Genomic DNA, 26,414 nt, shown 5'->3' on the forward strand with positions numbered 1-26,414 from the left:
GATGAATTTACTGTGTTAAATGAGGCCTCACCTCCTGGTTACACCAGTGACCATACCCCCCGTGCATCCGGCAAAGGCGGAGGTGTTGCTAACATAAACAATGACGTTTTCGTCTTTTGAGCTTCTAGTCATGAAATCTATGCAGCCTACTCAATCACTTTTTACAGCTACTGTTTACAGGCCTCCTGGGCCATATGCAGTGTTCCTCACTGAGTTCCCTGAATTCCTATCGGATCTTGTAGTCATAGCAGATAATATTCAAATTTTTGGTGACTTTAACATTCACATGGAAAAGTCCACAGACCCACTCCAAAAGGCTTTCGGAGCCATCATCGACTCAGTGGGTTTTGTCCAACATGTCTCTGGACCTACTCACTGCCACAGTCATACTCTGGACCTAGTTTTGTCCCATGGAATAAATGTTGTGGATCTTAATGTTTTTCCTCATAATCCTGGATTATCGGACCACCATTTTATTGCGTTTGCAATTGCAACAAATAATCTGCTCAGACCCCAACCAAGGAGCATTAAAAGTCGTGCTATAAATTCTCAGACAACCCAAAGATTCCTTGATGCCCTTCCAGACTCCCTCTGCCTACCCAAGGACGTCAGAGGACAAAAATCAGTTAACCACCTAACCGAGGAACTCAATTTAACCTTGCGCAATACCCTAGATACAGTTGCACCCCTAAAAACATCTGTCATAAGAAACTAGCTCCCTGATATACAGAAAATACACGAGCTCTGAAGCAAGCTTCCAGAAAATTGGAACGGAAATGGCGCCACACCAAACTGGAAGTCTTCCGACTAGCTTGGAAAGACAGTACCGTGCAGTATCGAAGAGCCCTCACTGCTGCTCGATCATCCTATTTTTCCAACTTAATTGAGGAAAATAAGAACAATCCGAAATTTCTTTTTGATACTGTCGCAAAGCTAACTAAAAAGCAGCATTCGCAAATGGAGGATGGCTTTCACTTCAGCAGTAATAAATTTATGAACTTCTTTGAGGAAAAGATCATGATCATTAGAAAGCAAATTACGGACTCCTCTTTAAATCTGCTTATTCCTCCAAAGCTCAGTTGTCCTTTGTCTGCACAACTCTGTCAGGACCTAGGATCAAGGGAGACACTAAAGTGTTTTAGTACTATATCTCTTGACACAATGATGAAAATAATCATGGCCTCTAAACCCTCAAGCTGCATACTGGACCCTATTCCAACTAAACTACTGAAAGAGCTGCTTCCTGTGCTTGGCCCTCCTATGTTGAACATAATAAACGGCTCTCTATCCACCGGATGTGTACCAAGCTCACTAAAAGCGGCAGTAATAAAGCCTCTCTTGAAAAAGCTGAATCTTGACCCAGAAATTATAAAAAACTAAATCGGCCTATATCGAATCTTCCATTCCTCTCAAAAATGTTAGAAAAAGCTGTTGCGCAGCAACTCACTGCCTTCCTGAAGACAAACAATGTATACGAAACGCTTCAGTCTGGTTTTAGACCCCATCATAGCACTGAGACTGCACTTGTGAAGGTGGTAAATGACCTTTTAATGACGTCAGACCGAGGCTCTGCATCTGTCCTCGTGCTCCTAGATCTTAGTGCTGCTTTTGATACCATCGATCACCACATTCTTTTGGAGAGATTGGAAACCCAAATTGGTCTACATGGACAAGTTCTGGCCTGGTTTAGATCTTATCTGTCGGAAAGATATCAGTTTGTCTCTGTGAATGGTTTGTCCTCTGACAAATCAATTGTAAATTTCGGTGTTCCTCAAGGTTCCGTTTTAGGACCACTATTGTTTTCACTATATATTTTACCTCTTGGGGATGTCATTCAAAAACATAATGTTAAATTTCACTGCTATGCGGACGACACACAGCTGTACATTTCAATGAAACATGGTGAAGCCCCAAAATTGTCCTCGCTGGAAGCCTGCGTTTCAGACATAAAGAAGTGGATGGCTGCAAACTTTCTATTTTTAAACTCGGACAAAACAGAGATGCTTGTTCTAGGTCCCAAGAAACAAAGAGATCTTCTGTTGAATCTGACAATTAATCTTGATGGTTGTACAGTTGTCTCAAATAAAACTGTGAAGGACCTCGGCGTTACTCTGGACCCTGATCTCTCTTTTGACGAACATATCAAGACTGTTTCAAGGACAGCTTCTTTCCATTTATGTAACATTGCAAAAATCAGAAATGTTCTGTCCAAAAATGATGCAGAAAAATTAATCCATGCTTTTGTTACTTCTAGGTTGGACTACTGCAATGCTCTACTTTCCGGCTACCCGGATAAAGCACTAAATAAACTTCAGTTAGTGCTGAATACGGCTGCTAGAATCCTGACTAAACCCAACATTTTTATCATATTACTCCAGTGCTAGCCTCCCTACACTGGCTTCCTGTTAAGGCAAGTGCTGATTTCAATGTTTTACTGCTAACCTACAAAGCATTACATGGCTTGCTCCTACCTATCTTTCCGATTTGGTCCTTCCCTACATACCTACACGTACGCTATGGTCACAAGACGCAGGCCTCCTAATTGTCCCTAGAATTTCTAAGCAAACAGCTGGAAGCAGGGCTTTCTCCTATAGAGCTCAATTTTTATGGAATGGTCTGCCTACCCATGTGAGAGATGCAGACTCGGTCTCAACCTTTAAGTCTTTACTGAAGACTCATCTCTTCAGTAGGTCCTATGATTGAGTGTAGTCTGGCCCAGGAGTGTGAAGGTGAACGGAAAGGCTCTGGAGCAACGAACCGCCCTTGCTGTCTCTGCCTGGCCGGTTCCCCTCTCTCCACTGGGATTCTCTGCCTCTATCCCTATTACAGGGGCTGAGTCACTGGCTTACTGGTTTTCTTCCATGCAGTCCCTAGGAGGGGTGCGTCACTTGAGTGGGTTGAGTCACTGACGTGGTCTTCCTGTCTGGGTTGGCGCCCCCCCCTTGGGTTGTGCCGTGGAGGAGATCTTTGTGGGCTATACTTGGCCTTGTCTCAGGATGGTAAGTTGGTGGGTGAAGATATCCCTCTAGTGGTGTGGGGGCTGTGCTTTGGCAAAGTGGGTGGGGTTATATACTGCCTGTTTGGCCCTGTCCGGGGGTATCATCGGATGGGGCCACAGTGTCTCCTGACCCCTCCTGTCTCAGCCTCCAGTATTTGTGCTGCAGTAGTTTATGTGTCGAGGGGCTAGGGTCAGTCTGTTATATCTGGAGTATTTCTTCTGTCTTATCTGGTGTCCTGTGTGAATTTAAGTATGCTCTCTCTAATTCTCTCTTTCTCTCTCGGAGGACCTGAGCCCTAGGACCATGCCTCAGGACTACCTGGCATGATGACTCCTTGCTGTCCCCAGTCCACCTGGCCGTGCTGCTGCTCCAGTTTCAACTGTTCTGCCTGCGGCTATGGAACTCTGACCTGTTCACCGGACGTGCTACCTGTCCCAGACCTGCTGATTTCAACTCTCTAGAGATAGCAGAAGCGGTAGAGATACTCTGAATGATCGGCTATGAAAAGCCAACTGACATTTACTCCTGAGGTGCTGACTTGTTGCACCCTCGACAACTACTATGATTATTATTATTTGACCCTGCTGGTCATTTATGAACATTTGAACATCTTGGCCATGTTCTGTTATAATCTCCACCCGGCACAGCCAGCAGAGGACTGACCACCCCTCATAGCCTGGTTCCTCTCTAGGTTTCTTCCTAGGTTCTGGCCTTTCTACGGAGTTTTTCCTAGCCACTGTGCTTCTACACCTGCATTGCTTGCTGTTTGGGGTTTTAGGCTGGGATTCTGTACAGCACTTTGAGATATCAGCTGATGTAAGAAGGGCTATATAAATAGATTTGATTTGATAAATTGGTTGAGAACTTGTTGGAGGCTATTTTGTTGCAATACCCATCTATGTTTAAAACCTGTTTTCTCTACAGGATGTTTCTGATCTGCCAATGGCCTGGGGGAATGAGAATGGCCAAGACCATTGTGTAAAAGGGGAGGAGTTGTGGTTTGTATGACTAACAATGTAGGCAGAGGAAGGTTGAGACCGGATTGTCATAGGTAACAGTAATGCCTCTGGCTCGGATGTACATGCATGGACGTGCGCATCGTACCCCCTGGTTTAGCACCTCATGAAATACTCACAGAAAGACCCATGGGAATCCTAAACACCCCGTTCCCACAGAACAGTTTGACACTGACGGGTTGCGAGGATCAAATGGTAAGCTACTGTGCTGCACTCAACAATGTTCTGAAGTCTATTTTCCCCAGGATAAAAGTGGCTTTGCCTGAACCAAAAGGAGGACAGCTCCAAAAATTGCAGCCAGGAGATTGAGTGATCAACAAAGACCTCCGCAGAAAGACTTGGCACCAACAGCGCTGGACTGGTCCATTCCAGGTGCTCCTGATGGTTGCAGAGCGGTTGACGTGGGTTCACGCAAGCCACTGCAGGAAAGTGCCCCACAACCCAGACGAAGATGCACCAGCCGATGAATCGTCATATGTGACCCCAGTGGCCATAGAAAGACCAGGACCGGACTCTATGCATCATTTCTTTTGCTTTCGTGGTCAGTCTTTTCATTGTTAGCTGTTGTCTGGGCCCTTGGACAAGTGACAACAATACAACTGAAGTATACAACACCAGCATAGTCCCACGGTGGGACTTAAATAACAGCCGCTCCAGCTCAAGCCAATGGCTCAGGACGGGAGTCCAGCTAATAATAGCTGCCCCGTTGTTTAACCTCTATGGGCTAGGTGGGACGCTAGCGTCCCCCCCGTGGTGCACTCCATCAACAGCAGGTGCATTTCAAGAGCGGCAAATTTGAAACCAAATAAATGTCAAAATTCAAATTTTTCAAACATACAACTATCTTACACCCTTTGAAAGATAAACATCTCCTTAATCTAACCACGTTGTCCGATTTCAAAAAGGTTTTACGGCGAAAGCATAAAGTTAGATTATGTTAGGAGAGTACATTGACAATAGCTGTGTGTAATGTTTTGTCAATTCAAAGACAGGCGTCACCAAAACCATAAAACCAGCTAAAATGATGCACTAACCTTTGACAATCTCCATCAGATGACACTCCTAGGACATTATGTTAGACAATACATGCATTTTTAGTTCTATCAAGTTCATATTTATATCCAAAAACAGCGGTTTACTATGGCGTTGATGTTCAGGAAATCGTTTCCTTCCAATAACCGGCAGTCAAGTCAGCACCACAAATTAAATAATTAAAATTAGAAAACATTGGTAAAATATTATATTGTCATTTAAAGAATTATAGATTTACATCTCTTGAACGCAATCAACTTGCCAGATTTAAAAATAACCTTACTGGGAAATCACACTTTGCAATAATCTGAGCACTGCGCCCAGAAAAATACGCGTTGCGATACAGACTAGACGTCATGTTGGGGAGATCTAAAATCGAAAATACTATGTAAATAATCCATTACCTTTGATTCTCTTCATCAGATGTCACTTCCAGGTATCACAGGTCCATAACGAATGTAGTTTTGTTCAAAAAAGCTCATCATTTATGTCCAAAAATCTCCGTCTCGTTAGCACATGATGTAAGCCAGCCGGACTTCTCGTCATGAACGAGGGGAAAAAATATATTTCCGTTCGTTCAAACATGTCAAACGTTGTATAGCATAAATAATTAGGGCCTTTTTTAACCAGAACATGAATAATATTCAAGGTGGACGAATGCATACTCTTTTATAACGTATTGGAACGAGGGTACCCAACATGAACTCGCGCGCCAGGTGTCTAATGGGCCATCATCGTTCCATGGCTCTTGTTCGGTCAGATCTCCCTCCAGAAGACTCAAAACACTTTGTAAAGGCTGGTGACATCTAGTGGAAGCAATAGGAAGTGCCAAAATATTCCTCAGCCCCTGTGTTTTTCAATGGGATAGGTTTAAAGGTAATACAACACATCAGGTATCCACTTCCTGTCAGAAAATGTCTCAGGGTTTTGCCTGCCAAATGAGTTCTGTTATACTCACAGACACCATTCAAACAGTTTTAGAAACTTTAGAGTGTTTTCTATCCATATATAATAAGTATATGCATATTCTAGTTACTGGGTAGGATTAGTAACCAGATTAAATCGGGTACATTTTTTTTTATCCAGCCGTGCAAATACTGCCCCCTAGCCTTAACAGGTTAAAGGTAATTCAACACATCAGGTATCCACTTCCTGTCAGAAAATGTCTCAGGGTTTTGCCTGCCAAATGAGTTCTGTTATACTCACAGACACCATTCAAACAGTTTTAGAAACTTTAGGGTGTTTTCTATCCATATATAATAAGTATATGCATATTCTAGTTGCTGGGTAGGATTAGTAACCAGATTAAATCGGGTACATTTTTTTATCCAGCAGTGAAAATACTGCCCCCTAGCCCCAACAGGTTAAAGCATTGGGGGGGATTTTTCTTACACTAGTACATTATCTGTGTAAATGGCTTCTGTTGAGCCACTGAGTGTTTTACCTTCACATGGTGCAAAACAGGGAATCATTAAACAATGAAAACAGTTCTACAGAAGTACACTCTTCATCTGTACAAAGAGGACAATCATCACGCCGATGCATCAATCTCCGTCTTCTTAACCTGTTAGGGCTAGGGGGCAGTATTGACACGGCTGGATAAAAAACATACCCGATTTAATCTGGTTACCACTCCTACCCAGTAACTAGAATATGCATATGCTAGTTCTGAACGTCACATGCTAATGTAAAAAGCTGGTTTTTGATATAAATATGAACTTGATTGAACAAAACATGCATGTATTGAATAACATAATGTCCTAGGGTTGTCATCTGATGAAGATCATCAAAGCTTAGTGCTGCATTTAGCTGTCTTCTGGGTATATGTGACATTATATGCTAGCTTGAAAAATGGGTGTCTGATTATTTCTGGCTGGGTACTCTGCTGACATAATCTAATGTTTTGCTTTCGTTGTAAAGCCTTTTTGAAATCGGACAGTGTGGTTAGATTAACGAGAGTCTTGTCTTTAGAATGGTGTAAAATAGTCATATGTTTGAGAAATTGAAGTAATAGCATTTCTAAGGTATTTGAATAACGCGCCACAGGATTCCACTGGCTGTTACGTAGGTGGGACGATTTCGTCCCACCTACCCTAGAGAGGATAAACCGCAGCCGTCGACACAGCAGTTCTTAAAATTGGATGTAAACATAGACAACGCTGTATTAAAATTGTCAGTGTAGAGCACCAGTGAAAGGGATTTCGAAATGGGAGAAGTTAGGAGCAATTTATATAAGGACGGTATTTGGTATCATGAGAAGTTACCAATACTACCTAAGTCATTGTTTAGAGATGCGGCAAGATTGACACATGGGCAGAGCCATGTGTCAACAGGGGGATAGTAGAGCAGGTTCGGAAACACTTTGTGGCCTATTGGATAACGAACTACTTTAAAAAAACATTTTTTATAATAGATAAGCATATTAAATGGGAAGAAGTGGTCACAACTTACTGGGTGGACACGATTAGGGTAGTTGGTTTACTACGGGGGGCCAGCACAGAAAAAAATGTATGAAATTGTATGAAATGTATGCATTCACTACTGTAAGTCGCTCTGGATAAGAGCGTCTGCTAAATGACTAAAAATGTAAATGTAAAATGTAGGATCTCTCTCTTAAATAATGGATTACATTTTAGCTGATCAGGTAAACCATATAGAATGCCAGAGTTAGGGAGGCCAGAACAGGTAGACATAGAAGTTGAAGATACACTAACAGAACACATGGTTAACCAAACCCGTATGTCCGAGACTTTGTGTCCAACAGGTGAATTACAGGAGAAGATGATTCACTCAATCCAACCAGGAGACTGGGTGTGGATCCAGTCCCTGAGGAGAAAAGAACTGGAAGCAGCCACGGTGGGAGGGCCCATACCAAGTGTTCCTGGTAATAGCCTTTGTGGTGAGAATAGCTGAAAGAGCTACCTGGGTTCATATCACACATTGCGGGAGGGTAAGACACACTGACACTGTCGAACAATCACAGAGTTAGGAGAAGAACCGAATACCAATAAGGTTCGGGGGTTACCTCTCTAATGAAGATTCCCAAACCCGCCCGATCCTCACTGTGTGCGTTCATAGAAGTGAAAGTGTGGGTTGGCCTCTAGCCGGTGATATATTCTCCGGGAGGGGGTGGGGCTTTACAGGGGTACTGGTCAGTCTGAGCTGTCTGATTGTGGGAGCCATATTCCTAATACACCATGAACCACTCGAGAAGTCAGAAAGTTGTAACTTGACCCATAGTGTAGAAGATGAGGAGTTTTTATGGCCTAGGTACAAAAGGTCACTCGATCTGGATAAAAAGGAAGTGAGATTAGAGTTAGGGAAGGATGTCTCAATAGAGTTCTATGCAGACCAAATGGGGTCCCTAACCTCCTGGCAGTCTAGGACTCGGACTTCATGGGGAAGATATCTGTGTAGATCCCGGTGTAACTCATGGAATCATAGCTCACACAGAGAGAGAAGGCTATGTCAATCCACACACCCAATATAGAAACAGATGGAATATAGTGAAGGCCAGGGTTTTTGACTGCAATCCAGAGCAAGGGAAGTATTGCTTGAAGATAGGAATGACCATTAAAAGCATAAAGAAAGAGGATTTAGGGTTATGGTATGTTGGCCTTGACCAGACCATTGTCGACACTGCGGTACCATTCCGAGTAGTAGAGGTTAGGACAGGAGATAGTTCTACCGCCAGCCAGAATACCAGTAGTACCCCTGATAAAACTGACATTACCCGTGTAGTCATCCAGAGCCAAGGACCGGTGAGGATAGTTCAGACGAAAGATCTTAACCTGTTGGGTCTAGGGGGCAGCATTTGCACGTCTGGATAAAAAAAATGTACCCGATTTAATCTGGTTACTAATCCTACCCAGTAACTAGAATATGCATATACTTATTATATATGGATAGAAAACACTCTAAAGTTTCCAAAACTGTTTGAATGGTGTCTGTGAGTATAACAGAACTCATTTGGCAGGCAAAACCCTGAGACATTTTCTGACAGGAAGTGGATACCTGATGTGTTGTATTGATTTTAAACCTATCCCATTGAAAAACACAGGGGTTTAGGAATATTTTGGCACTTCCTATTGCTTCCACTAGATGTCACCAGCCTTTACAAAGTGTTTTGAGTCTTCTGGAGGGAGATCTGACCGAACAAGAGCCATGGAACGGTGATGTCCCATTAGACACCTGGCGCGCTACTTCATGTTGGGTACCCTCGTTCCAATACGTTATAAAAGGCTATGCATTCGTCCACCTTGAATATTATTCATGTTCTGGTTAAAAAAGGCCCTAATGATTTATGCTATACAACGTTTGACATGTTTGAACGAACGGAAATATATTTTTTCCCCTCGTTCATGACGAGAAGTCCGGCTGGCTTACATCATGTGCTAACGAGACGGAGATTTTTGGACATAAATGATGAGCTTTTTTGAACAAAACTACATTCGTTATGGACCTGTGATACCTGGAAGTGACATCTGATGAAGAGAATCAAAGGTAATGGATTATTTACATAGTATTTTCGATTTTAGATCTCCCCAACATGACGTCTAGTCTGTATCGCAACGCGTATTTTTCTGGGCACAGTGCTCAGATTATTGCAAAGTGTGATTTCCCAGTAAGGTTATTTTTAAATCTGGCAAGTTGATTGCGTTCAAAAGATGTAAATCTATAATTCTTTAAATGACAATATAATATTTTACCAATGTTTTCTAATTTTAATTATTTAATTTGTGACGCTGACTTGACTGCCGGTTATTGGAGGGAAACGATTTCCTCAACATCAATGCCATAGTAAAACGCTGTTTTTGTATATAAATATGAACTTGATAGAACTAAAAATGCATGCATTGTCTAACATAATGTCCTAGGAGTGTCATCTGATGGAGATTGTAAAAGGTTAGTGTATCATTTTAGCTGGTTTTATGGTTTTGGTGACCCTGTCTTTGACTTGACAAAACATTACACACAACTCTTGTAAATGTACTGTCCTAACATACTCTAAATTTATGCTTTCGCCGTAAAACCTTTTTGAAATCGTAAAACGTGGTTAGATTAAGGAGATGTTTATCTTTCAAATGGTGTAACATAGTTGTATTTTTGAAAAATTTGAATTTTGACATTTATTTGGATTCAAATTTGCCGCTCTTGAAATGCACCTGCTGTTGATGGAGTGCACCACAGGTGGCACGCTAGCGTCCCACCTAGCCCCAAGAGGTTAACCTGTTGGGTCTAGGGGGCAGCATTTGCACGTCTGGATAAAAAAAATGTACCCGATTTAATCTGGTTACTAATCCTACCCAGTAACTAGAATATGCATATACTTATTATATATGGATAGAAAACACTCTAAAGTTTCTAAAACTGTTTGAATGGTGTCTGTGAGTATAACAGAACTCATTTGGCAGGCAAAACCCTGAGACATTTTCTGACAGGAAGTGGATACCTGATGTGTTGTATTGACTTTAAACCTATCCCATTGAAAAACACAGGGGTTTAGCAATATTTTGGCACTTCCTATTGCTTCCACTAGATGTCACCAGCCTTTACAAAGTGTTTTGAGTCTTCTGGAGGGAGATCTGACCGAACAAGAGCCATGGAACGATGATGGCCCATTAGACACCTTGCGCGCGAGTTGATGTTGGGTACCCTCGTTCCAATACGTTATAAAAGAGTATGCATTCGTCCACCTTGAATATTATTCATGTTCTGGTTAAAAAAGGCCCTAATTATTTATGCTATACAACGTTTGACATGTTTGAACGAACGGAAATATATTTTTTCCCCTCGTTCATGACGAGAAGTCCGGCTGGCTTACATCATGTGCTAACGAGACGGAGATTTTTGGACATAAATGATGAGCTTTTTTGAACAAAACTACATTCGTTATGGACCTGTGATACCTGGAAGTGACATCTGATGAAGAGAATCAAAGGTAATGGATTATTTACATAGTATTTTCGATTTTAGATCTCCCCAACATGACGTCTAGTCTGTATCGCAACGCGTATTTTTCTGGGCGCAGTGCTCAGATTATTGCAAAGTGTGATTTCCCAGTAAGGTTATTTTTAAATCTGGCAAGTTGATTGCGTTCAAGAGATGTAAATCTATAATTCTTTAAATGACAATATAATATTTTACCAATGTTTTCTAATTTTAATTATTTAATTTCTGACGCTGACTTGACTGCCGGTTATTGGAGGGAAACGATTTCCTCAACATCAATGCCATAGTAAAACGCTGTTTTTGGATATAAATATCAACTTGATAGAACTAAAAATGCATGCATTGTCTAACATAATGTCCTAGGAGTGTCATCTGATGGAGATTGTAAAAGGTTAGTGCATCATTTTAGCTGGTTTTATGGTTTTGGTGACCCTGTCTTTGACTTGACAAAACATTACACACAACTCTTGTAAATGTACTGTCCTAACATACTCTAAATTTATGCTTTCGCCGTAAAACCTTTTTGAAATCGTAAAACGTGGTTAGATTAAGGAGATGTTTATCTTTCAAATGGTGTAACATAGTTGTATTTTTGAAAAATGTGAATTTTGACATTTATTTGGATTCAAATTTGCCGCTCTTGAAATGCACCTGCTGTTGATGGAGTGCACCACGGGTGGCACGCTAGCGTCCCACCTAGCCCCAAGAGGTTAAGAAGGTAGAGCAGGGCTTTATTATGGACAGACTTCTCCCATTCTTAGCTACTGTCGTATCAATATGTTTTGACCATGGCAGTTTACAATCCAGGGTTACTCCAAGCAGTTTAGTCACCTCAACTTGCTCAATTTCCACATTATTCATTACGAGATGAACAGGTGAGCAGTACGCGTCTATGTAATGAGAGCATGAACAGTGTGAGGACCGTTAAAACGTCTTAGGGCTAGGGGGCAGTTTTCGGAAGTTCGGAGAGTCTGGCGAGCCCAAAGTAAAATGCCTGTTACTCAGGCCCAGAAGCTATGCATATAATTGGTAGATTTGGAAAGAAAACACTCTGACGTTTCCAAAATTGTTAAAACTGTATGTGGTACTGTATGTGGATGATCAGGGCTTTATTCAGAAAAAGTTTCTTGGGCTACTTTGATTTGCCAAGTGGGCGAGATGTGAATTCCGTGTTTAATTTCATGGACAAACTTGTTGTTCAAACCTACGATGGCTCACCTTCAAGGGAACGTATCTGCTATTTGTATTTCCAGCTAAGTCCCCTCCTGTTCCATGGTTTAACAAGCGATGACCACTCTACTTCCATTGTCAACTAACTCCTCACATGAACTGGAAGCCACGTCTCATGTGGCCCACTCAACCACTGGCACATTGAATGTTTCCTCTCCAAGCACGGTGAGGGAACCCCTGTTAATTTTCTCTCATTACTTTATGTAGAGTCAATCACAAACACAATCACATTATTACACATCTATGATTTGACTCCTTGCTTGGACTAACTCATTCTTAGCTCTTTTGTCTCACTGTGTAGTGTTTTTGTGTTGTCTTCCCAGTCAAACCCTGCCCTGCACTGGTCAAGCCTCTGAACACCTCAACTCATGCCTCATACCCTCATTCAATCACTGCTGTGATCCCTTCCCAAAATGGTGTAGGTAGCCCTCTCATTCCTATTCCCCATAATATTGTACTATAAGTGTCTTTATTAAATGCTTTAGGTTAAAATAATTACTCTTTGACGATTTTTGAAACACATTTTTGACATCTCTGTGCGTTCTGCTCCTATACTGTGGGTCTCCCATCCTCCTCAACAACAGACATGTCTAATAACGTGTAATACAATTCATCATTAATAATTCTGCAAGTTTTCTGTTTTCAGAAGCCTGATTCTACTCACTGTGGTAGTGTGGAAGTGTTGAGCTGTATTATTTGGCCTGTGGTCCTGTTGTCCCCAGTCCCAGTGGTGAAGATAATGTCTTAATTGAGCTTCTTGTCTGTGACTGAGATACGTAATCTGCACATTTACTAAAACGTCAGCTCTCATCTCTCCCAATGTTCTCAATGTCAAACAATGAAGGCCGGGTAGTTTTTTTTCATGATTGCAACCCAGGTCATTTTAGTCGGCTGGACCTCGCTACATATTCGTCGCCAGACCCACTGGCTCCAGGTCATCTACAAGTCTATGCTAGGTAAAGCTCTGCCTTATCTCAGCTCACTGGTCACGATAACAACACACACTCGTAGCAAGCGCTCCAGCAGGTACATCTCACTGGTCATCCCCAAAGCCAACACCTCCTTTGGCCGCCTCTCCTTCCAGTTCTCTGCTGCCAATGACTGGAATGAATTGCAAAAATCGCTGAAGCCGGAGACTTATTGCTCCCTCACTAACTTTAAACATCAGCTATCTGAGCAGCTAACCGATCGCTGCAGCTGTACATAGTCCATCTGTAAATAGCCCAACCAATCTACCTACCTCATCATTGTTTTTATTTACTTTGCTGCTCTTTTGCACACCAGTATCACTACTTGCACATCATCATCTGCTCATCTATCACTCCAGTGTTAATCTGCTAAATTGTGATTACTTTGCTACTATGGCCTATTTATTGCCATAAGTCCTCACGCCATTTGCACAACCTGTATATAGACTTTTTTTAAATTTTGTGTTGACTGTACACTTGTTTATTCTATGTAACTCTGTGTTGTTGTTTCTGTCACACTGCTTTGCTTTATTCTTGGCCAGGTCGCAGTTGTAAATGAGAACTTCTCAACTAGCAACCTTGTTAAATAAAGTTGAAATAATAAAAATAAAAATATCCTATATCATAATGAGTCAGATTACATGGAGAGGGGGGACCTGATCCTAGATCATAATGAATCAGATTACATGGAGAGGGGGGACCTGATCCTATATCATAATGAATCAGATTACATGGAGAGGGGGGGACCTGATCCTAGATCATAATGAATCAGATTACATGGAGAGGGGGGACCTGATCCTAGATCATAATGAATCAGATTACATGGAGAGGGGGGACCTGATCCTAGATTATAATGAGTCAGATTACATGGAGAGGAGGGACCTGATCCTAGATCATAATGAGTCAGATTACATGGAGAGGGGGGACCTGATCCTAGATCATAAATAATCAGATTACATGGAGAGGGGGGGACCTGATCCTAGATTATAATGAGTCAGATTACATGGAGAGGGGGGACCTGATCCTAGATCATAATGAATCAGATTACATGGAAAGGGGGGGACCTGATCCTAGATTATAATGAGTCAGATTACATGGAGAGGGGGGGACCTGATCCTAGATCATAATGAATCAGATTACATGGAGAGGAGGGACCTGATCCTAGATCATAATGAATCAGATTACATGGAGAGGGGGGACCTGATCCTAGATCATAATGAATCAGATTACATGGAGAGCCGGATATATATAATATACCCTACTATTGTTTAATATTTAATATGCCATAAACTATTGTTTTTTTAACAGTTTCATTAATTCATTGTAATTAACTTAATCATTATGACACACCCCTCTCTATTGTCATTGGTTGCACTAATTGCACTGTTTGTCAACATAACCTGGTTCAAGTATTGATGACATCACCCTGAAGACGGCACAGTGATGCTGAAACGTTGGTAAATATCCAATCAATTACTGGGAGTTTATATATGGAGTGTGGGATTCTCTTTATTTTGATAGTTTATAACTCTTATGTAGTTGCCATCTTTTTGTGTTTTTCAGGCAGCCTGGGAAAGAACTGAAAAAACTCACTAAAGAGTCAAGACAGAGACACCAGAAAGACCCAAGAAGACTTGGACGCAGCATCAGAGGACAGAGAGGGATGTTCAGAACTCACTCAGTCTGGTCAGTTGGTGAGGGTAGACTTGGAGGCTGCTTACCTGACACGAAGTCTGGAGGACATGGAGGAAGTCCCCCCTCCTCTCCCCTACCTTCCCTATACCCCCTCCTCTCCCCTACCTTCCCTATACCCCCCTGTCCCCTACCTTCCCTATACCCCCCTCCTCTCCCCTACCTTCCCTATACCCCCTCCTCTCCCCTACCTTCCCTATACCCCCCTCCTCTCCCCTACCTTCCCTATACCCCCTCCTCTCCCCTACCTTCCCTATACCCCCCCCCTCTCCTCTACCTTCCTATACCCCCTCCTCTCCCCTACCTTCCCTATACCCCCTCCTCTCCCCTACCTTCCCTATACCCCCCTCCTCTCCCCTACCTTCCCTATACCCCCCTCCTCTCCCCTACCTTCCCTATACCCCCCTCCTCTCCCCTACCTTCCCTATACCCCCCCCTCTCCCCTACCTTCCCTATACCCCCTCCTCTCCCCTACCTTCCCTATACCCCCTCCTCTCCCCTACCTTCCCTATACCCCCTCCCCTACCTTCCCTATACCCCCCTCCTCTCCCCTACCTTCCCTATACCCCCCTCCTCTCCCCTACCTTCCCTATACCCCCCTCCTCTCCCCTACTTTCCCTATATCCTCTCCCCTACCTTCCCTATAACCCCCTCCTCTCCCCTACCTTCCCTACACCCCCCTCCTCTCCCCTACCTTCCCTATACCCCCTCCTCTCCCCTACATTCCCTATACCCCCTCCTCTCCCCTACATTCCCTATACCCCCTCCTCTCCTCTACCTTCCCTATACCCCCTCCTCTCCCCTACCTTCCCTATACCCCCTCCTCTCCCCTACCTTCCCTATACCCCCCTCCTCTCCTCTACCTTCCCTATACCCCCTCCTCTCCCCTACCTTCCCTATACCCCCCCTCCTCTCCCCTACCTTCCCTATACCCCCTCCTCTCCCCTACCTTCCCTATACCCCCCCTCCTCTCCCCTACCTTCCCTATACCCCCTCCTCTCCCCTACCTTCCCTATACCCCCTCCTCTCCCTTATACCCCCTCCTCTCCCCTACCTTCCCTATACCCCCTCCTCTCCCCTACCTTCCCTATACACCCTCCTCTCCCTTATACCCCCTCCTCTCCCCTATAACCCCTCCTCTCCCCTACCTTCCCTATACCCCCCTCCTCTCCCCTACCTTCCCTATAACCCCTCCTCTCCCCTACCTTCCCTATACCCCCTCCTCTCCCCTATCTTCCCTATACCCCCTCCTCTCCCCTACCTTCCCTATACCCCCTCCTCTCCCCTACCTTCCCTATAACCCCTCCTCTCCCCTACCTTCCCTATACCCCTCCTCTCCCCTACCTTCCCTATACCCTAATCCTCCTCCCCCCTACCTTCCCTATACCCCCTCCTCTCCCCTACCTTCCCTATACCCCCCCTCCTCTCCCCTACCTTCCCTATACCCCCTCCTCTCCCCTACCTTCCCTATACCCTCCTCCTCTCCCCTACCTTCCCTATACCTCCCCTCCTCTCCCCTACCTTCCCTATACCCCCTCCTCTCCCCTACCTTCCCTATACCCCCTCCTCTCCCCTACCTTCCCTATACCCCCCCTCCTCTCCCCTACCTTCCCTATACCCCCCTCCTCTCCCCTACCTTCCCTATACCCCCTCCTGTCCCCTACCTTCCCTATACCCCCTCCTCTCCTCTACCTTCCCTATACCCCCTCCTCTCCCCTACCTTCCCTATACCCCCCTCCTCTCCCCTACCTTCCCTATACCCCCTCCTCTCCCCTACCTTCCCTATAACCCCCTCCTCTCCCCTACCTTCCCTATACCCCCTCCTCTCCCCTACCTTCCCTATACCCCCCTCCTGTCCCCTACCTTCCCTATACCCCCCCCCCCCCCCATTATGTTGGACCATCATGTTTATTTGTTTGAATCTTGTCTTTGTTTGTGATCAGGTTAGAAGAGAATGACTCCTCAACCCAAGAGGCCCTGGAGCAGCTGTGATCAGGTTAGAAGAGAATGACTCCTCAACCCAAGAGGCCCTGGAGCAGCTGTGATCAGGTTAGAAGAGAATGACTCCTCAACCCAAGAGGCCCTGGAGCAGCTGTGAGAGAGCAGCAGTGTGGAAACATTTGGGGAAATTTAAGGAAGGTTTCCTGGTAAAGAGGATTGACTGTTACGTAAAGGGTCAGAGCCACTGAGTGGACAAAATATTAAGGATACCTTCCTAATACTGAGTTACGCCTGGTCAGTTTGTCATGGAAAGAAAGGTGTCCTTAATGTTTTGTGTAAATTACATAATAACTATACATTTATGGATTGATTTATATAGCCTATTGTTTTCTATTTATTCAACCTGCCATCTACCCACCTGGGGACTGAGGGTTATGAGAGAACCCCCACATCACTAGCTTCTCTTTATTCAACCTGCCATCTACCCACCTGGGGACTGAGGGTTATGAGAGAACCCCCACATCACTAGCTTCTCTTTATTCAACCTGCCATCTACCCACCTGGGGACTGAGGGTTATGAGAGAACCCCCACATCACTAGCTTCTCTTTATTCAACCTGCCATCTACCCACCTGGGGACTGAGGGTTATGAGAGAACCCCCACATCACTAGCTTCTCTTTATTCAACCTGCCATCTACCCACCTGGGGACTGAGGGTTATGAGAGAACCCCCACATCACTAGCTTGCAGGTTCTGCAGCCTTGTAAAGATAAGGAGGGGATGACTGGGAGGCAGGTTGGCATTTATTGTCATGAATCTTGCCCTGGAGGCAGGTTGGTATTTATTGTCATGAATCTTGCCCTGGAGGCAGGTTGGCATTTATTGTTATGAATCTTGTTCTGGAGGCAGGTTGGCATTTATTGTCATGAATCTTGTTCTGGAGGCAGGTTGGCATTTATTGTCATGAATCTTGCCCTGGAGGCAGGTTGGCATTTATTGGTATGAATCTTGCCCTCTAGGCAGTTCAGCAAAGTATTCACTAGCTGGCACAGGCACAAAGTAATACAATCAGATTTTAATCCTTACCTCAACCCTAACCACACTGCTAATCCTTCCCTTAAATTAACCTGTTGGGTCTAGGGGGCAGCATTTGCACGTCTGGATAAAAAAAATGTACCCGATTTAATCTGGTTACTAATCCTACCCAGTAACTAGAATATGCATATACTTATTATATATGGATAGAAAACACTCTAAAGTTTCCAAAACTGTTTGAATGGTGTCTGTGAGTATAACAGAACTCATTTGGCAGGCAAAACCCTGAGACATTTTCTGACAGGAAGTGGATACCTGATGTGTTGTATTGACTTTAAAGCTATCCCATTGAAAGACACAGGGGTTTAGGAATATTTTGGCACTTCCTATTGCTTCCACTAGATGTCACCAGCCTTTACAAAGTGTTTTGAGTCTTCTGGAGGGAGATCTGACCGAACAAGAGCCATGGAACGGTGATGTCCCATTAGACACCTGGCGCGCTACTTCATGTTGGGTACCCTCGTTCCAATACGTTATAAAAGGCTATGCATTCGTCCACCTTGAATATTATTCATGTTCTGGTTAAAAAAGGCCCTAATGATTTATGCTATACAACGTTTGACATGTTTGAACGAACGGAAATATATTTTTTCCCCTCGTTCATGACGAGAAGTCCGGCTGGCTTACATCATGTGCTAACGAGACGGAGATTTTTGGACATAAATGATGAGCTTTTTTGAACAAAACTACATTCGTTATGGACCTGTGATACCTGGAAGTGACATCTGATGAAGAGAATCAAAGGTAATGGATTATTTACATAGTATTTTCGATTTTAGATCTCCCCAACATGACGTCTAGTCTGTATCGCAACGCGTATTTTTCTGGGCACAGTGCTCAGATTATTGCAAAGTGTGATTTCCCAGTAAGGTTATTTTTAAATCTGGCAAGTTGATTGCGTTCAAAAGATGTAAATCTATAATTCTTTAAATGACAATATAATATTTTAACAATGTTTTCTAATTTTAATTATTTAATTTCTGACGCTGACTTGACTGCCGGTTATTGGAGGGAAACGATTTCCTCAACATCAATGCCATAGTAAAACGCTGTTTTTGTATATAAATATGAACTTGATAGAACTAAAAATGCATGCATTGTCTAACATAATGTCCTAGGAGTGTCATCTGATGGAGATTGTAAAAGGTTAGTGTATCATTTTAGCTGGTTTTATGGTTTTGGTGACCCTGTCTTTGACTTGACAAAACATTACACACAACTCTTGTAAATGTACTGTCCTAACATACTCTAAATTTATGCTTTCGCCGTAAAACCTTTTTGAAATCGTAAAACGTGGTTAGATTAAGGAGATGTTTATCTTTCAAATGGTGTAACATAGTTGTATTTTTGAAAAATTTGAATTTTGACATTTATTTGGATTCAAATTTGCCGCTCTTGAAATGCACCTGCTGTTGATGGAGTGCACCACAGGTGGCACGCTAGCGTCCCACCTAGCCCCAAGAGGTTAAGACCATAAAACAACATTATTTTCCACAGCCAATTCTGACTTTGCAGCTGACATATCTAGAGGAAATCGCACAGTTCTGCCTCCAGGTCAAGATTCATGACAAACGTCAACATGAGACAGGGAGAAGCAATGTAAAAATCAATAACGAAATTGTTTTCACAATTAACATGCTTTTTCTTGTTTCAAGTATGTTTTATTATGAAAAGTACAATATATCCATGTATACTTGTACAACTATGGAGCGTATGTCCACATATAATTGTACAATTTGTTTTTCCAACATAAAAAGACAAGAAATGATCACATTGGTATTTTAACGGTGTTATTGTAAGAGTTTAAATGTTTAAACAGAGGATACATCTAAAACAGGATAAAACAAGTGCAGTATGTTGTGAGAATGTTACTTTAACGTCGACTCATAACGTCACACTATAACGTCATGGGAGTCTTGTGGAAAGACTAACGGTGTTATTGTAAGAGGTCATGGGTCAAGGTCCTCACAATTATAGGAAGATGCGCATGTGTGTGTGTGAGAGTGTGTCCTGTGTGTGTGTATGTGTCCTGTTTGTGTGTGTGTGTGTGTGTGTGTGTGTGTGTGTGTGTGTGTGTGTGTGTGTGTGTGTCCAGTGTGTGTGAGTCCAGTGTGTGTGTGTGTGTGTGTGTGTCCAGTGTGTGTGTGTGTGTGTGTGTGTGAGTCCAGTGTGTGTGTGTTTGTTTGTCTAGTGTGTGTGTGTGTGTGTGTGTGTTTGTCCAGTGTGTGTGTGTGTGTGTGTGTGTGTGTGTGTTTGTCCAGTGTGTGTGTGTGTGTGTGTGTGTTTGTTTTTGTCCAGTGTGTGTGTGTGTGTGTGTGTTTGTCCAGTGTGTGTGTGTGTGTTTGTCCAGTGTGTGTGTGTGTGTGTGTTTGTCCAGTGTGTGTGTGTGTGTGTGTTTGTCCAGTGTGTGTGTGTGTGTGTGTTTGTCCAGTGTTTGTGTGTGTGTGTCCAGTGTGTGTGTGTGTGTGTGTCCAGTGTGTGTGTGTGTGTGTCCAGTGTGTGTGTGTGTGTGTCCAGTGTGTGTGTGTGTGTGTCCAGTGTGTGTGTGTGTGTGTCCAGTGTGTGTGAGTCCAGTGTGTGTGAGTCCAGTGTGTGTGTGTGTGTGAGTCCAGTGTGTGTGTGTGTGTGTGTTTGTCCAGTGTGTGTGTGTGTTTGTCCAGTGTGTGTGTGTGTGTGTGTGTGTGTGTTTGTCCAGTTTGTGTGTGTGTTTGTCCAGTGTGTGTGTGTGTGTGTGTGTGTGTTTGTGTGTGTGTTTGTCCAGTGTGTTTGTCCAGTGTGTGTGTGTGTGTGTGTGTTTGTCCAGTGTGTGTGTGTGTGTGTGTTTGTCCAGTGTGTGTGTGTGTGTGTGTGTGTTTGTCCAGTGTGTGTGTGTGTGTGTGTGTGTTTGTCCAGTGTGTGTGTGTGTGTGTGTGTGTGTTTGTCCAGTGTGTGTGTGTGTGTGTGTGTGTTTGTCCAGTGTGTGTGTGTGTGTGTGTGTTTGTCCAGTGTGTGTGTGTGTGTGTTTGTCCAGTGTGTGTGTGTGTGTGTGTCCAGTGTGTGTGTGTCCAGTGTGTGTGTGTGTGTGTGTCCAGTGTGTGTGTGTGTGTCCAGTGTGTGTGTGTGTGTCCAGTGTGTGTGTGTGTGTCCAGTGTGTGTGTGTGTGTCCAGTGTGTGTGTGTGTGTGTCCAGTGTGTGTGTGTGTGTGTCCAGTGTGTGTGTGTGTCCAGTGTGTGTGTGTGAGTCCAGTGTGTGTGTGTGTGTGTTTGTCTAGTGTGTGTGTCCAGTGTGTGTGTGTCTGTGTGTATCCAGTGTTTGTGTGTGTGTGTGTCCAGTGTGTGTGTTTGTCCACTTTGTTTGTCCAGTGTGTGTGTGTGTGTGTGTCCAGTGTGTGTGTGTGTGTGTGTGTGTATTTTTGTTTGACCAGTGTGTGTGTGTGTGTCCAGTGTGTGTGTGTGTGTGTCCAGTGTGTGTGTGTGTGTGTGTGTGTGTGTGTCCAGTGTGTGTGTGTGTGTGTGTGTGTGTGTCCAGTGTGTGTGTGTGTATGTGTGTGAGTGTGTGTGTGTTTTCGTTTGTCCAGTGTGTGTGTGTGTGTGTAAGTGTGTGTGTCCAGTGTGTGTGTGTGTGTGTGTGTGTGTGTATGTTTTTGTCCAGTGTGTGTGTGTGTGTGTGTGTGTTTGTGTGTCCAGTGTGCGTGTGTCCAGAATGTGTTTGTGTGTGTTTGTTCAGTGTGTGTGTTGAGAGTGTGTGTGTCTATTTTGTGTCCAGTGTGTGTGTGTGTGTGTGTGTCCGGTGTGTGTGTTGAGTGTGTGTGTCCATTTTGTGTCCAGTTTGTGTGTGTTCAGTGTGTGTTCAGTGTGTGTGTGTGTGTGTGTGTGTGTGTGTCCAGTGTGTGTGTGTGTGTGTGCCCAGTTTGTGTGTCCAGTGTGTGTGTGTTTGTGTGTGTGTGTTTGTGTGTGTGTCCAGTGTGTGTGTGTTTGTGTGTGTGTTTGTGTGTGTGTGTGTGTTTGTGTGTGTGTCCGTGTGTGTGTGTGTGTGTGTGTGTGTGTGTGTGTGTTTGTCCAGTGTGTGTGTGTGTGTGTGTGTGTGTGTGTGTGTGTGTGTGTGTGTGTGTGTGTGTGTGTGTCCAGTGTGTGTGTGTGTGTGTGTGTGTGTGTGTGTGTGTGTGTGTGTGTGTGTGTGTGTGTTTGTCCAGTGTGTGTGTGTGTGTGTGTGTGTGTGTGTGTGTGTGTGTGTGTGTGTGTGTGTGTGTGTGTGTGTGTCCAGTGTGTGTGTGTGTGTGTGTGTGTGTGTGTGTGTGTGTGTGTGTGTGTGTGTGTGTGTGTGTCCAGTTATTATTTCAGGGACACTGAAGAGCCAACATCCCAAACCCCAAATCCTGGATAGAGGGGCTCAGTGAATGTGGAGGTGAATGTGATCAGGTGGGTCAGTGTGTCAGAGGAGGCTCTATAGAAGGACAGAGTGCCGGCTGACCAGTCCAGATACACTCCTACTCTGTGGGACCTGGAGGAGGGGACGTCTATGGTAGTGGAGTTATTATTATGCCAGGCAATGTATCTGTCGTCATCGCAGAACAGACTCCAGGACTTGTCATTGGCTCCAAGCCAACAGTCATCACCCCTTCCTCTCCTGCTGATTCCTTTATATGTCACTCCTATATCAGCCCCACTCCCACTCCACTCCACCTCCCAGTAACAGCGCCCAGTCAGACCCTCTCTACACAGCACCTGTCCCCAGTCCTCAAATCTCTCTGGGTGATCAGGATACGGCTGCTCCTCTCTCCTCCATGTCACCTTTCTGTTCTCCTCAGACAGAGAGAGGAGTCTGTTTACTGTGTTTGGGTCCAGTGTGAGATCACAGACATCTGATGGATGAAACCAGACACAATATTAGAAATCATCATCATTCACATTAGAATGTTAACTCACTTTTCACTAATTCATTTAATGTAGATGTTTCTAGGTATCAAAAGGAGAAGTTAAGGTGACTTGAGACTTGTTGAATGATCATATGTTATACTGTATGGTAATATAAAACACACTTATTCACAATAATTACACCACACCAACACACACACACACACACACACACACACACACACACACACACACACACACACACACACACACACACACACATCAACTCTTTGTAAACGTTGGTGTCCCTGATTTCTGCTTCTGTAGAACTACAGATGATATTTAATATGACCAAGTCAGTAATGATGGTGGTCTTTGACTTAACTTGAATTAAGACTTATTCTTAGTCATATTCTTCACAGCAGTCAACACTCACATTTTCTAAGTCCAGGTTTCATTGTGTTCTCTCCACCATGTTCCACACTGTAGCGGTAAGCAGAAAAACAGACAGTCATTGAGGGATACACCTGAACACACACACACACACACACACACACACACACACACACACACACACACACACACACACACACACACACACACACACACACACACACACATACACACACACACACACTGGTAAGAGCGTTTTCAGTGTATGAGTCCAGCGTGTGTGTGTGTGTGAGTCCAGTGTGTGTGTGTGTGTGTGAGTCCAGCGTGTGTGAGTCCAGCGTGTGTGAGTCCAGTGTGTGTGTGTGTGTGTGAGTCCAGCGTGTGTGTGTCCAGTGTGTGTGTGTGTGAGTGTGTGCTTCCAGTGTGTGAGTGTGTCCTGTGTGAGTGTGTGTGTGTGTGTGTGTGTGTGTGAGTCCTGTGTGTGTGTGTCCTGTGTGTGTGTGTGTGTGTGTGTGTGTGTGAGTCCTGTGTGTGTGTGTGTGTGTGTCCTGTGTGTGTGTGTGTCCTGTGTGTGTCCTGTGTGTATTTGTCCTGTGTGTGTGTGTGTATATTTGTCCTGTGTGTGTGTGTGTGTATTTGTCCTGTGTGTGTGTGTGTGTATTTGTCCTGTGTGTGTGTGTGTGTGTGTATTTGTCCTGTGTGTGTGTGTGTGTGTGTATTTGTCCTGTGTGTGTGTGTGTGTGTGTGTGTATTTGTCCTGTGTGTGTGTGTGTGTGTGTGTGTGTGTGTGTGTGTGTATATTTGTTGTGTGTGTGTGTGTGTGTGTGTATATTTGTCCTGTGTGTGTGTGTATATTTGTCCTGTGTGTGTGTGTGTGTGTGTGTGTGTGTGTGTATTTGTCGTGTGTGTGTATTTGTCCTGTGTGTGTGTGTGTGTATTTGTCCTGTGTGTGTGTGTGTGTGTGTGTGTTTGTCCTGTGTGTGTGTTTGTCCTGTGTGTGTGTGTGTGTGTGTTTGTCCTCTGTGTGTGTGTGTGTGTGTGTTTGTCCTCTGTGTGTGTGTGTGTGTGTGTGTGTGTTTGTCCTCTGTGTGTGTGTGTCCAGTGTGTGTGTGTGTGTGTGTCCAGTGTGTGTGTGTGTGTGTCCAGTGTGTGTGTGTGTGTGTCCAGTGTGTGTGTGTGTGTGTCCAGTGTGTGTGTGTGTGTGTCCAGTGTGTGTGAGTCCAGTGTGTGTGAGTCCAGTGTGTGTGTGTGTGTGAGTCCAGTGTGTGTGTGTGTGTGTGTTTGTCCAGTGTGTGTGTGTGTTTGTCCAGTGTGTGTGTGTGTGTGTGTGTGTGTGTTTGTCCAGTTTGTGTGTGTGTTTGTCCAGTGTGTGTGTGTGTGTGTGTGTGTGTTTGTGTGTGTGTTTGTCCAGTGTGTTTGTCCAGTGTGTGTGTGTGTGTGTGTGTTTGTCCAGTGTGTGTGTGTGTGTGTGTTTGTCCAGTGTGTGTGTGTGTGTGTGTGTGTTTGTCCAGTGTGTGTGTGTGTGTGTGTGTGTTTGTCCAGTGTGTGTGTGTGTGTGTGTGTGTGTGTTTGTCCAGTGTGTGTGTGTGTGTGTGTGTGTTTGTCCAGTGTGTGTGTGTGTGTGTGTGTTTGTCCAGTGTGTGTGTGTGTGTGTTTGTCCAGTGTGTGTGTGTGTGTGTGTCCAGTGTGTGTGTGTCCAGTGTGTGTGTGTGTGTGTGTCCAGTGTGTGTGTGTGTGTCCAGTGTGTGTGTGTGTGTCCAGTGTGTGTGTGTGTGTCCAGTGTGTGTGTGTGTGTCCAGTGTGTGTGTGTGTGTGTCCAGTGTGTGTGTGTGTGTGTCCAGTGTGTGTGTGTGTCCAGTGTGTGTGTGTGAGTCCAGTGTGTGTGTGTGTGTGTTTGTCTAGTGTGTGTGTCCAGTGTGTGTGTGTCTGTGTGTATCCAGTGTTTGTGTGTGTGTGTGTCCAGTGTGTGTGTTTGTCCACTTTGTTTGTCCAGTGTGTGTGTGTGTGTGTGTCCAGTGTGTGTGTGTGTGTGTGTGTGTATTTTTGTTTGACCAGTGTGTGTGTGTGTGTCCAGTGTGTGTGTGTGTGTGTCCAGTGTGTGTGTGTGTGTGTGTGTGTGTGTGTCCAGTGTGTGTGTGTGTGTGTGTGTGTGTGTCCAGTGTGTGTGTGTGTATGTGTGTGAGTGTGTGTGTGTTTTCGTTTGTCCAGTGTGTGTGTGTGTGTGTAAGTGTGTGTGTCCAGTGTGTGTGTGTGTGTGTGTGTGTGTGTATGTTTTTGTCCAGTGTGTGTGTGTGTGTGTGTGTGTTTGTGTGTCCAGTGTGCGTGTGTCCAGAATGTGTTTGTGTGTGTTTGTTCAGTGTGTGTGTTGAGAGTGTGTGTGTCTATTTTGTGTCCAGTGTGTGTGTGTGTGTGTGTGTCCGGTGTGTGTGTTGAGTGTGTGTGTCCATTTTGTGTCCAGTTTGTGTGTGTTCAGTGTGTGTTCAGTGTGTGTGTGTGTGTGTGTGTGTGTGTGTCCAGTGTGTGTGTGTGTGTGTGCCCAGTTTGTGTGTCCAGTGTGTGTGTGTTTGTGTGTGTGTGTTTGTGTGTGTGTCCAGTGTGTGTGTGTTTGTGTGTGTGTTTGTGTGTGTGTGTGTGTTTGTGTGTGTGTCCGTGTGTGTGTGTGTGTGTGTGTGTGTGTGTGTGTGTTTGTCCAGTGTGTGTGTGTGTGTGTGTGTGTGTGTGTGTGTGTGTGTGTGTGTGTGTGTGTGTGTGTGTCCAGTGTGTGTGTGTGTGTGTGTGTGTGTGTGTGTGTGTGTGTGTGTGTGTGTGTGTGTGTTTGTCCAGTGTGTGTGTGTGTGTGTGTGTGTGTGTGTGTGTGTGTGTGTGTGTGTGTGTGTGTGTGTGTGTGTGTCCAGTGTGTGTGTGTGTGTGTGTGTGTGTGTGTGTGTGTGTGTGTGTGTGTGTGTGTGTGTGTCCAGTTATTATTTCAGGGACACTGAAGAGCCAACATCCCAAACCCCAAATCCTGGATAGAGGGGCTCAGTGAATGTGGAGGTGAATGTGATCAGGTGGGTCAGTGTGTCAGAGGAGGCTCTATAGAAGGACAGAGTGCCGGCTGACCAGTCCAGATACACTCCTACTCTGTGGGACCTGGAGGAGGGGACGTCTATGGTAGTGGAGTTATTATTATGCCAGGCAATGTATCTGTCGTCATCGCAGAACAGACTCCAGGACTTGTCATTGGCTCCAAGCCAACAGTCATCACCCCTTCCTCTCCTGCTGATTC

At 44.4% G+C, this 26,414-nt stretch overlaps 2 protein-coding genes and 1 long non-coding RNA gene across 3 annotated transcripts in view; 2 read left to right on the forward strand and 1 right to left on the reverse strand.

The window, feature by feature from the left end:
• LOC145867291 (uncharacterized) overlaps positions 1-26,414 on the forward strand; it is a 358,109-nt gene that overhangs the window by 271,396 nt on the left and 60,299 nt on the right. The gene's annotated exons all lie outside the window — the stretch shown is intronic.
• LOC145867297 (uncharacterized) lies at positions 11,702-13,850 on the forward strand. Its single transcript, XR_014383295.1, has 3 exons — positions 11,702-12,394; positions 12,553-12,647; positions 12,876-13,850. It is a non-coding gene; the product is annotated as an uncharacterized LOC145867297 (long non-coding RNA).
• LOC123732604 (uncharacterized) overlaps positions 25,638-26,414 on the reverse strand; it is a 10,652-nt gene continuing 9,875 nt past the window's right edge. Inside the window, exon 3 of the mRNA XM_082971296.1 lies at positions 25,638-26,414. This exon is cut by the window's right edge and continues 225 nt beyond it. The gene's annotated coding sequence lies outside the window, so the exon portion shown is untranslated.

The sequence above is a fragment of the Salmo salar genome, unplaced genomic scaffold (genome assembly GCF_965601325.2).
Source record: "Salmo salar unplaced genomic scaffold, fSalSal1 ptg000257l, whole genome shotgun sequence".
NCBI lineage: Eukaryota > Metazoa > Chordata > Actinopteri > Salmoniformes > Salmonidae > Salmo > Salmo salar.